This window comes from Lygodium microphyllum, chromosome 13 (assembly GCF_053477565.2).
Source record: "Lygodium microphyllum isolate KBCC chromosome 13, Lygodium_microphyllum_v1.1.10, whole genome shotgun sequence".
NCBI lineage: Eukaryota > Viridiplantae > Streptophyta > Polypodiopsida > Schizaeales > Lygodiaceae > Lygodium > Lygodium microphyllum.
In genome coordinates, this window is record NC_141147.1 from 47,382,776 (window position 1) to 47,394,736 (window position 11,961).

An 11,961-nucleotide genomic window follows, 5' to 3' on the forward strand; every position below is an offset into this window, starting at 1 on the left:
CAATTGTTTTTTGAGGAATTTGACCCACAATTGAGAGTGTAATATTATCCCTTGCCGTAGGATAGAGGGTCGCTTTCCTAAGGGAGTGTTAAGTAAGGACACATGGTATATCTCCTGGATTACGTTTCGAAATGAAGAGTGGAGTGTGTTCAAATGTTTTATATGTTGAGAAGCGCATCAAGGGGCCAATCCCTGCGATATAAGAGAGTTGCAGTGGGGCCGCGGTGTCTCTACCGACAGGTTGCCTCCATGTATGTGATCGTGGTATTGCCAATGTGTAAGGGTTCTCCCTCTGTGGAGTTTATAGAAAGGGGAACGTTGGGCTACAAAACAATGAAACTATAAACGCAAAGATTAGGCTTTAGGGTAGTTTGTGTCCTTTAACAACAGATAGACGCTCCTAGTCTACGAGGCCATGAGGGTGTGTTTGTCTGTTATGAGTATGAGGTCCGGCTAGTGCCATAGCCAATGTCGGCCCATTTTAGGTCCCATCACTTTTCTACTTTGGACAATAATAATCTTGTAATCATGTTATTCCCAAGTTTCTTTGGTCACCCAAGGAAGAGTGTTGTTGATTTCAAGGACAGCTTGGAAATGGCTTTTCTTGTCTCAGGAAGGGATGATGAGGCTACAAATATTTGTAGCCTACCATTGGTTCTTGAAGAAGAAGCAAGGGCTTGGTATCGTGACCTAGGTGATAAAACTAAAGTCACATGGGAGGCCCTCAAGAATGCATTTCTTCTTCAATATGGTGGAGGTGATGCTCTTGAAGATTTGTGGAGATAGCTCTTAGAACTATGCCAATATTCTCTTGAAGATTATGCTAATTATGAATCTAAGTTTGTGAGCATCTAGGCAAGATGGTCTACTACCCTAATCAATGGACAGAGTGCTTCTAATTTTCTTAAGAAAGAAAGATTTATGGCATCAAAGAGGACATCAAAGAGTTTCGATTAGAGATTTGACTTTGTCGAAGAATGACCCATAATGCAACTTTTCAATATTTTATTAAGACAACTCAACCAATACACGAACCTCAACAACCACCTATGCCTCTTGTAGCTTCAAGTACTTCTAAAATCAAACACATAGTAGAGCAATTGATAAAAACTTAAAACAATAATACTTGAGTTTGGAAAAAAATCATTATCACTTCATACCTCTTTTGGGGTTTCTATAATTCTTTGAGCCTTCAATATTTGATTTTTTCGTATGCTCGAGCAACACACTCAAACAACCATACAGTTGTATGGGACCATACTCTCTCTTTTCTCTCAATGACAAGATTTTCTCCCAAGGGAAGGGGCCCCTTAGCTTTCACACTAAATAGGTTGTAGCTCTTTCTATCACATGTTGTGCTTTTGAAAAGCTAAAGGTTTTCTAATTGTTTATGTTTCCAATAAAGCTTAAATCATTTGAGAAATGTGAAAAACCTTTTAATCTTTTAGCTTTTTTCCATATAAGATTATTGAAAAGCTTTTGCTATGATTTTTGTAATGACAATTCCACCTTTTGCTTTGTCTCGTATGATGAATGAAGCCCAAACGCAATTGCTTTGATTTTTCTTGGTTACATTACTCATGGTTATGTATCTCAATACGCTAGATTTGGTTTCTTCCATGTTCCAAATCGATCTCAAAAAAAATTCCAAGTTGAAGTTCGATCTGCCAAATTGCGCTTCACAAAACTCTGTTGATCATCATCTATATGTCTAGTGAGTATTTCATCCTTTGAAACTGTATTTATAGCCATTGTGCAAACTCAAATTCTTGGACAGTCTTAAACTAAATTTGTTGATTTGAGACAATTACAAATTACTCTTGCAAAGCAAACTGGCTTTGAATGCTTTTCTGCTCTTCATGTTCCTCTATGAGTCATTGCCCTACTAACCGCATGCTACACCCATGCAATTCTCGGGCCTCGGGACATTGATCTTGTGTTGCTAATCATTTTCCACTAGCATTTTCTCAAAGAGCTCCTCTCTCTGCAACTTTTATTGACCACCACATCGAGGTGATTGATGGAAACCTTAAATTGCTCTTGAAGTCTAACCTTGTCTTCTTCTAAGAAGAATTATGTTGTTCGAGCTATTCAAGTTGCCATTGGAATCCTAGAAATTCTATTATACTCACTTTTTATTTGGCTACTAAGCTATCATATTCTCCCATGGAGTTCTCATGTATAAGCTCCAACTCTTGGAAAAGTAATGGCACACCGATCATCATAAGAACCAAAAGAACACCAATCGAAAGGGAAGCCAAATTTGATGATGAGACACCCTAATGTATTCAACATCTATTCTAAAGGGAGGCCTCAAATTCACCATCCCACCCAACCTTTGCCAGCCATCTTAGAGATTTAGGGATGAAAAAAAGTCCATTCATTAACAAAGTGCATGGAATTGCACCGGTAATTGCAAGCATTTGTCATTCAATTGCCATCCCTAGTATATATACAAGAAGAGAAAATTTCCAAATGTTTTAGATAACTAATTTGTTATTCCAAGAGTACCTTTCAATTGCATCGAAGAAATCTCACCAATATAAATGGACACCTAAAACAATACAATTGCTACCCAACCACATACATTTGAAACTAGAACTAGAACTCCTAGAATTGTAAACATTGTACTTGTTGTTGGCCCAACCTACTAGAAATAATTCTACTAAGAAACATGACCAAATTATGTAGGTCTCATCCCATATTCATGCATCATCTGTGTATTGTTGTTCATATAAATTAGCACTAGATTTATCGACCTGAAAGAAGATATATTAGACTTTCCATATCATTGCTTTCCAAACCGATAGTAGAAACAATTTGTTGTGAGGATCTCATGTGCAATGGAAGTATATATAGCTAAAAGCCGCTCCATAAATTGCACTAGTGGATAAAAAGTTTTTCTCTCATTTGTCTATTGTAATCTTGATATTTCACCTTCGGAAAGACTAGGGTGTCCCGGCGGAAATCATGTATTGATTGAGACCAATGAAGTTCATTGAATGAGATAACATCATGAAGTTCCCTTTGAGTGAAAGCATACTTATTCCTCAGCTTCACAAAGCTTGATGAGACCTTAGTTGAATTTCATGCATAAACTATCAAAATAGGTTCCAATTAAAGTCATAATGTCCATCACTCCATTAACTCAAAACTGCTTCTACATTAACTTTTTCCCATGTCTTCTCTATGAAGCAGATGACCTTCCTTTAATCTTTGTCGTCCCACATTATCATCAAGACTCAAATTCCCTTTATGAAGTATTGTCAACTTTTCCATAGTATGAGTGGTAAGCCACCTCCCCAAGATCAATAAAACTAGGTTCCTTGATATCCATTTCCATGCTAGTTTGCAAGAAAGTCGAAACTTCCTTGCCCTTGAGCCTTCAAAAACTTTTTATTTTCTTTAGATATATATGCCTTGTTGCAATGCAATGCATCCTAGCAAGATTATGCTTCAAGAATGTACTTCTATACTTAGACGCATGTGTTGAGAAAAACTACAAAGTTGGATCCATGCTATGCAATCATACAAATAATGCTCCACACGGAAAGATGGATGCACTGAATATATAGTGCCTAGCTAATCTACATTTTTCCATGCATCATGCAAAATGCAAACACAATTCCTCAATTACTTTAGATACTTAACCTCAACTCTCATCACTCAGCAAAAAGAAAGTTGTACTCCACTCCACTCACCCATAATCTCACGTTTGCTAAAGAAAAAATAATGGTACTAATGATGGCGACCAAATAAAAATAGCCCATCTTACAATTGACAGCATTCTTCATGACCCTCAAACTCACCCAACCACCTTTCCCACTCAATGAGAGGTCCTAACTTGGTGATGAAAATCCCAACTCTCATGCATGCAAAGAACTATGTGTGCACAACGAAGGTGCTCTCTCAAGTGCACATGTAACTAAGAGTTACTACATATAGCTACAATGGGCCTCATGCTATACTAGTGCTCAACGATGGTGCAAAATATGCATAAACCCAACCCTTGGCATGAAATTATTTGATAAAATCAAGAGATGACCCTCAAGTGTAGTGTAGTTGACAAGTGTAATGTGAAGTGCTCATGAACCCATAATCCCTGTCATGTGCAAGATTAATGACAAAAGAATAAACCTATTCCAAAATGTTCACTCCAACTCCAACCTATTTAGAAAACTCAAATCTCGACTAAGGCTGTCAAGTTTCCACACTGAAAAAATTCAAACAAAGTGACAAAGACAATTTCTAGTTTTGAAAATACAAAATATGCAACTCCAAAACACAAAAAAAAAGTCATGCAAAAATTTAACCTAACAAAAATCCAACCTATCTACATTTTTTCTAGAGGTTTTCATTTTTCGCAAAAATGCTTGACCAACGGTTGAGCTCCAAGGAGACTAGGAATGAATGTTTTTTCTACAATTGTAGTGACGAGGGACATGGTATGTATTTTGGCTCTTATCTAAGAAGAACCGTATGAGATGCACAACCTAGACCATGCCAATAACAAGTTACACTACATAGAGAAAGGCTTTCAGCTCCTACTACACCTGTTTCACAAACCCCAATTTAACCACAAATTCTAAGTCCTCCAGCAATACCTTAAGCATCACGTATAATTGCACCCTTTCTAGAAGACGATACTGTGAACATGATTGGTTTGGAGAAAAGGGAGAGGGAAAATGATAGAGTTCACAAAGTTCGGGTTGAGGAATCTCAGAATCTACATCATGGCAAGATCATGATTGGAGATGGGGAAGACACTTTAAAAGAGAGGAAGAAGAGGTCAGATCACCCTCGACACAAGATAGGGATCGAAGATTACCCACTAGGGGAGAAAGCTAAGCTCTATAGTCTAATCAAGGATGTGAGTTCACAAGGAGACCAAGACTCACATGGCCACAACTATTGCATCTACCACCACAAGTGTGATGACAATGGGCCTGTATGGTGAGTTCAAGAAGAGCAGTGAAGAAGATGTGCTTAACTAAAGCCCAAGGAATTAAGGATATGCTAGCAATGGTAGAGGCCTAATCAAAGGACAAAGAGTATCCAAGGTATATATTGATGGGGGTGCACAAATGTGTGTAATAAGTGATAAGCTAATGCATCATTTGGGTCGAGGGATAAGACCCTCTGCTTGTAAAGAAAAAATAACAAATAGTGTTTCAGTTAACTGTGTTGGTGTTATAAAAGGTGTGAAGATTACATGTAATATATGGTATTCAAGTGAAAGTGGATATGTAGGTCTCATCGTCCAATGGGAAGGGTTATCCAATTATACTAGTAAACTAGCACAAATGGGTGGACAAGTGAACATAGATAAATATTGCATTAGGGAAGGAAAGATAATCTTGCTAGGCCATGTGGTATCAAAAAATGGAATTAAAGCTGACCTAGAGAAGGTTCATGCTCTCTTGACACTATGGGCTCCTACCTCAATTAAGGCGCTAACTTCTTTCATCTAGAAGTTCAAGTACCTAAGTTGATTCAATCATTTATTAGCACAATTGGTCTTGCATTTGTAGTGACTTGCTAATAAATAAGTACTTTCTTGAAATGAAGAAAGTGAATAACAATTTCAAAAAATAAAAGAGATCCTAGTATCTCATTCCATTATCCTACCACTATGTTGGGACCAAGATTTTTGTGTGAGTCCTAGTGCTGGATTTGAGTCTCTAGGAGTAGTACTACTAAAAAATGATCCAAGGACCTCACTCATCAAGCATGTTTGCTTTGCTAATAGAGTGATGAAACCAATAGAGAAAAACTACACTCCTACTACTGAGCACATGGTTTTAGCTCTTATTCTTGGTATAAAAAGTTCCACTCCTATCTTTACCAAGGTGGTTCATTGTTTTCATTGTAGAGGAAATCTTTCCATATGTCATACAACACATGGATGTTTCAAAGTGTGCCTTGCCAATATGCTAACTCAAAGATACCATGACAAAAAGGTAAAACCAGCAATAAGCTTACTCTACAACCAGAATTGGAGCCACCCAAGGTACTAGATGGAGCATTTGATTTCTACTTTGATGGGGCATATAAAAGGAAGGAAGAAAAACTAGTAGTAGGTATGTGGTTTTTAACCCTATAGGAGAGAAGGTAATGGGAAGAGGAGTTTCCCTCCAAGGGGTGAGTTCAAACAATGAGGTGGAGTATGCAACTCTTTCTAAGGGACTTGAATGGTGTCTAGATAATGGGATTCATAGATTGAATGTTTTTTGTGATTCCATGCTATTGATCAAACATATTTAGGGAACTTGGACTTGTAAGAGTGGAAATTTGGCCACTAGATTGAGGGAGGTGAGAAGTCTAATGAAGAAATTTAAACATATACAGGTATACTTTGTTCCAAGAGACAAGAATAAGATTGTAGATACCTTGGCTAGTGAAAAAATGGAAGATCGGATGATGAGTGTTGCAGAGCTAAAAGATCATAAGTTTCAAGGTAGTGAATATGTACAGGATATTATTTGTTTTCTAGACTTGACAAGAGAGCATACAAGTCACTTAACTAAGGAGCAATGAAGATGGCTAACTTGAAAGATAATTAGATATCGACTCATCAAGAATGAGCTCTATTGTCAAGGAAAAGATCAAGTTCTTCGCAAGGTTTCATATTGCAATGAAATTAGTGATATTTTGGAAGCTTTTCATGATGGAGTACATGGTGGCCATTTTTCCCACGATATCACTAGTAGAAAAATACTCCAAGTAGGTTATGTTTGGCCAAGTCTGCACTAGTGGTGCAAGGTTTGTGATGCATGCCAAAAAATAGAGCTAAGAAAGCTCATTCATTAATTTCAAATCCCAATTAAATCATATGGTGTCACATGGGATACGCGCAAGAGTTGGTGAAAGTCACTCGCTGTAGGGATGCTTTGTGAGATGGAAGCAAAGGATGATGAAGAGTACTCAACTCAAGGTAAATACATGGAATCCGAAAGGGGATGCTTAGCTTTCATCATGACACTTGATAGCCCTTTGAGGCTCAATGAGAAGGAATAGAAGACAAAAATCTCGATGGGAGATGGGAGAACATACATTGAAGGACAACCATATTCAGTTCAGTATTAAAAGGGCTTCTTACTCTCCCTTAAGTTCATGGTTATTTTTCATTTGTACTCTAGCTCCTCCAAACATCTACTTCCAAACATCCATATGCCTCACGAGGAAGATGACGTAAATGACACTTGTAATGACATTATAATGCTAACAATCATCCCAAAGAGGCCAAGTGCACTTCCAAAGATTTCTATCACCAAGATTTTGACAAAAAATGAAGAGTTTTGAGCCTCAGACAGTGCACAATTGCTTCCAATAATACTGATGCAAATTCCACAAACCAAGTTGGCAAAACCAAAAATTATAAACTAACTCTTTGAATGTATTTTGCATAGCAATACCATAATCATCCACAAAATATTCATCTTTGAGCACTTTCTTGAAAGCATCCCAGTTAGAATCCTGTACAAACAAATATGTCACTCTAACCCACAAAGCAGGCATGACAAGTCATAAGAAATAATTGCTCCAATTAGTTAGAACTCTGAAGAAGCACATTTGGCTTTCAAAGGCTTTAATGTAGGCTAAAAAATTTCAGCATCAAATAATGTTTGCTCACTAACCACTTCTTCGATCGCCTTAGTCGCACCATGCATATGCTCCTGTTCTTGATGCAACAGTCGTTGTTGATCCAACTGATGTTGATCCAACTACTGCTAAGCAATTGCTGCTTGCTTCTGCATAGATAATTGCATACGCTAATTTTGCATCATAATGGCTAAAGTAAGAGTTTTTAACAAAGTCTTCATCTCATCGGTTGAGAAGGAAGAAGCAGTCGATGATAAAGGTGGATTATTCGAAGGGTCTCCCATCTTGATGATCAGAAGTGGCACGAGTCTTCTTAGATTTCACATTCAATCAAATACATATGTGGTAAAGGTAACAAAAAGTGGGGAACACTACTCTCAGGGGTGTTCATTACATGTGATTGAGTTTTCATGGCCATAGTTTTTACATTCATCATAAAATCTGTCCTTTGTATATGAATAGAAAGACCTAGAGATAAATGGAATCCGAAAGGGAATGCTTAGCTTTCATCATGACACTTGACAGCTCTTTGAGGCTCAATGAGAAGGAATAAAAGACTGAAATCTCAATGGGAGATGGGAGAACATACATTGAAGGACAACCATATTCAGTTCAGTATTAAAAGGGCTTCTTACTCTCCCTTAAGATCATAGTTATTTTTCTTTTGTACTCCAGCTCCTCCAAATATCTGCTTTCAAAACATCCATATGCCTCACAAGGAAGACGAGGTAAATAACACTTGTAATGACATTATAATGCTAACAATCACCCCAAAGAGGCCAAGTGCACTTCCAAAGATATATATCACCAAAATTTTGACAAAAAGTGAGGAGTTTTGAGCATCAGACAGTGCACAACTGCTTCCAATAATGCCAACACAAATTCCACAAACCAAGTTGGCAAAACCAACAATTATTCGTGAGGAAAATATAGCATAACCATCCCGTAGAGACTCTGTTGTGTATGCCTATTCTACAAACTCCAACCTTATTTGAAGAATGATTGCAACAACGACCCCATATATTGCAACAACTTCACAAAATATGATGCTTATCAGATTCTTCAAGGTTATTATGGGAGCCTTGATAGTTGCTCCTATCAAACTAGTGCGACTGATGTAAATGCCCCAAGCAGCACCAAGAACCGAGACATCGATGGTGATGCTGATGCTTGGCAGAGAAGGCGTAGGGCAAGATGTTGAGGAGGGATGTCCTTGAAAGCGTTAGAAAGAGAGGACTCAAAGTACTGACATGGTTAGTATGCAATGACTGCGCCAAGGACGTTGTGGCATGAAGCAACCTCTATCGGACAGATGATGGCTTTCCTGTGTATCTTGTCTAAGAGCTTTTCCTTCGAGTTGGTGTGATCATGGACTGCCCTACGATCTTGTGAACAGATGATGGATTTTAACGAAGGATGTTTTTCAACCGCTATGCATAAGCAATGAGCTTCCGGATGGCATTCGGTGCTACCGAATTCAGGGCTCCATGCTAATCTTCCAGCTTGATGACCCCGCTTGCCAATGTCATCATAGGTGATGGAGAAATAGAAAAGAAAGCTACTCCTATTTATAGTGCTGATCTTCCCTTTTTTTAAATCGGCATCGTCCTCCCCAAAAGCTCGTCGACCCTTTCCATGAGTGAATAATTGTTTCAATCTTGCCTGCTTCATCCCACATGTAAGCATCAAGCTCGACATTATCCCATTTGCGGCAAGCTCCCAACAAACTACACCATGTGACAAGATTCGATTGGAAAGGCGTCCTGTCCTCTAAATTGTCTAGCTTGCCCATGGATATCGACCATGTAGTTATAGTGCTCAATATTGAGCGAGTTGTGATACTCACTCATTGCTCATATTGTATTCTTCATTTTGTCAAATATTTGAATCACAAATTTGCACTACCCTTTTCGTGCATATCCTATGAGCTGCATTTCTTTGAAACACATCAATGCTTCTTCACCAAATCCATGTTCAGCATATGTTGTGGTTAATGTATTCCATGAACTTTCAGTTTTCATATGAATCCTATCAAATACTTGCTGTGCTTATGCAAGCAATCCGCATTTACCACACATGTCCATAAGTGTGTTGGCCACAAAAAGCTCTTAAGCACAAAAGAAAAGTTACAGAATCAGGGCACTCCAAAGTGGCTTTGCAGTAGTGGAAACGCAACGTCATGACATCCACCCCCTTCAAAGGTGCACATCCTTCAGATGGGCCAACTTGTTTACCACTTGCAGCTTGTTTCCACTGTGATCATATGGGTAATCATCTGGTTAATATGACATGTAAGTAAGATGACATAGGTTATCAAGGCATCCTCCTAGATCATATGGACGAATCAAAGTAGGTAAGTTTTTGTAGATTATCACAGCATCCAATGACTTGGTCTTCTCTCTTGCAAAATCTTCTCCATAGCATCTAGATCTTCTTTGGTTGGTTGACAATCCAGTGACTCCAATCTTTCTTTTCTTCTTCAATGGAACAAGTCATGTTTGTCCCTTGACCACTTTGATGTTAATATCCATATCCATCTCCATAAATGGCATAAACATTGGCAAATCCTCATTAGTGTCCAAAGGTAATCTAACCTTCTTGTCAATTGTCTTATATTCGATTTGTACTCTGGGTTCTTTGCTACAACCTACAAATTTTAGCCTTTGCTATAAATACCCTAGTAAACACAATTTTTGCCACGTATAAACAGCACCCAACCCTTTTGACCAACAAAAAGTAGCCATATCTTTTTTGGACTGCATATGAATATCCCAACGTTGAGACTCATAGCTTACTTTAGCTATAAATCCTGTTTGTTGTTGTAAATCAGCACCCTGTAAATCTTTTTGCTGAAATATTTCAGCAAAGAACACTTTTTGTTGAGAATTCTCAGCACCCAAATTTTCTTGTAGCATGAAATCAACAATTTCTCAATTCATGGCCAGAGAATGGACTTGTAAAACATATGACAACTCTTGATTTTCAGTTTTCAGCACTACTGAAAGATCGTCCATAGTATCCGAGCATGTTAACCCATCATAAAGACCATCAGTAACATCCTCATCAGAATCAATCTCCTCAATCTTCTTCAAATCTGTAGTTGTCTGAATGTCAGAAAGCAGCTTCGATCCAAGTTGCTTTTTCGACTTTAGATCTTTGTCTTCGGGGCTTTCTGATCTTCATGTACTTTCAGTTTCTGAACATAAGCCATACTCAGCTCTGGTTCTGAAGAAGAAGACTAAGAAAGTGGATCACTCCTCCTAGTCACCCTCTTCAAATCTTGGAACTAATCATCATCTCTTCTCCGCTTTACCTCAACAAGTGCTTCGACTCCCTAAGATTTCCCCATCCTGGAAGAATTTGCAGGGGTACATGAAGTTGGGGCTGAAACTAGAGCTGGACTAAGGAGCTATTGCTCTATTCTAGTCATCTTGATTTTTAGGTCTTTTAAGTTCTTTGAAATTTCCTCCATCATATCTTCAACAGTCGGTTTTGTAATTGGTCTGACAACCGTAATAAGAATAGGCATAGGCATAGGCATAAACATAGGCTGAGAAATGGAAAAGTAGTGGATGATGCAACAAGAGTAGGAGAAGTCATGGTAGTAGATGAAGATATCATCGGTGGTGACTACATCCCGTCTTGCAAGCGAGCCTTCCATCTCTACCTCTTTGTTAGTGTAGATACCATATTGGTGACATCTTACCAATCCATCTTCAATCCCTTTGATTGCGTTTTGTCCTCTAGCAGCTCTTCCAACTCATCCTAAAGTGTAGGATCAGGCGCCTGTAAGAATAAATCCACTTTCTTTGAGTTCAGAGCTCATTGCTCTAGTGCATCCAACTGGTTTTATCTCTCTTCAAACCCCCACAACAACTCACAAGCAACAAGTCCTTTGTTTGGATGATAAATCCACTCTCTGAATGTCTTTCGCATACCATACCATAATCATCCACAAAATATTCATCTTTGAGGGCTTTCTCAAAAGCATCCCAGCTAGAGTCCTGTACAAACAAATATGTCACTCTAACCTTCAAAGTAGCCATGACAAACTGTAAGAAATAATTGCTCTAATTGGTCAGAACTCCAAAGAAGCGCATCTCGCTTTCAAAGGCTTTAATGTAGGCTAGTTTTTTTTGGAAATAAAATAATATTCACTCACTAACCACTACTTTGATTGCCTTACTTGCACCAAGCGTATGCTCCTGTTCTTGATGCAACAGTCATTGTTGATCCAACTGTTGTGTTGATGCAACAACTGCTTTCTACTGCATTTGCTAATTTGCATCATAATGGCTGAAGTAAGAGTTTGTAACAAAGTCTTCATCTCATCGGTTGAAAAGAAAGAAGCAGTTGATG

At 38.3% G+C, this 11,961-nt stretch overlaps 1 pseudogene; it reads right to left on the minus strand.

Moving 5' to 3' along the window:
• Window positions 1-8,314: 8,314 nt before the first annotated feature.
• LOC148026595 (V-type proton ATPase subunit c''2-like) lies at window positions 8,315-11,648 on the minus strand (annotated as a pseudogene).
• Window positions 11,649-11,961: the final 313 nt, after the last annotated feature.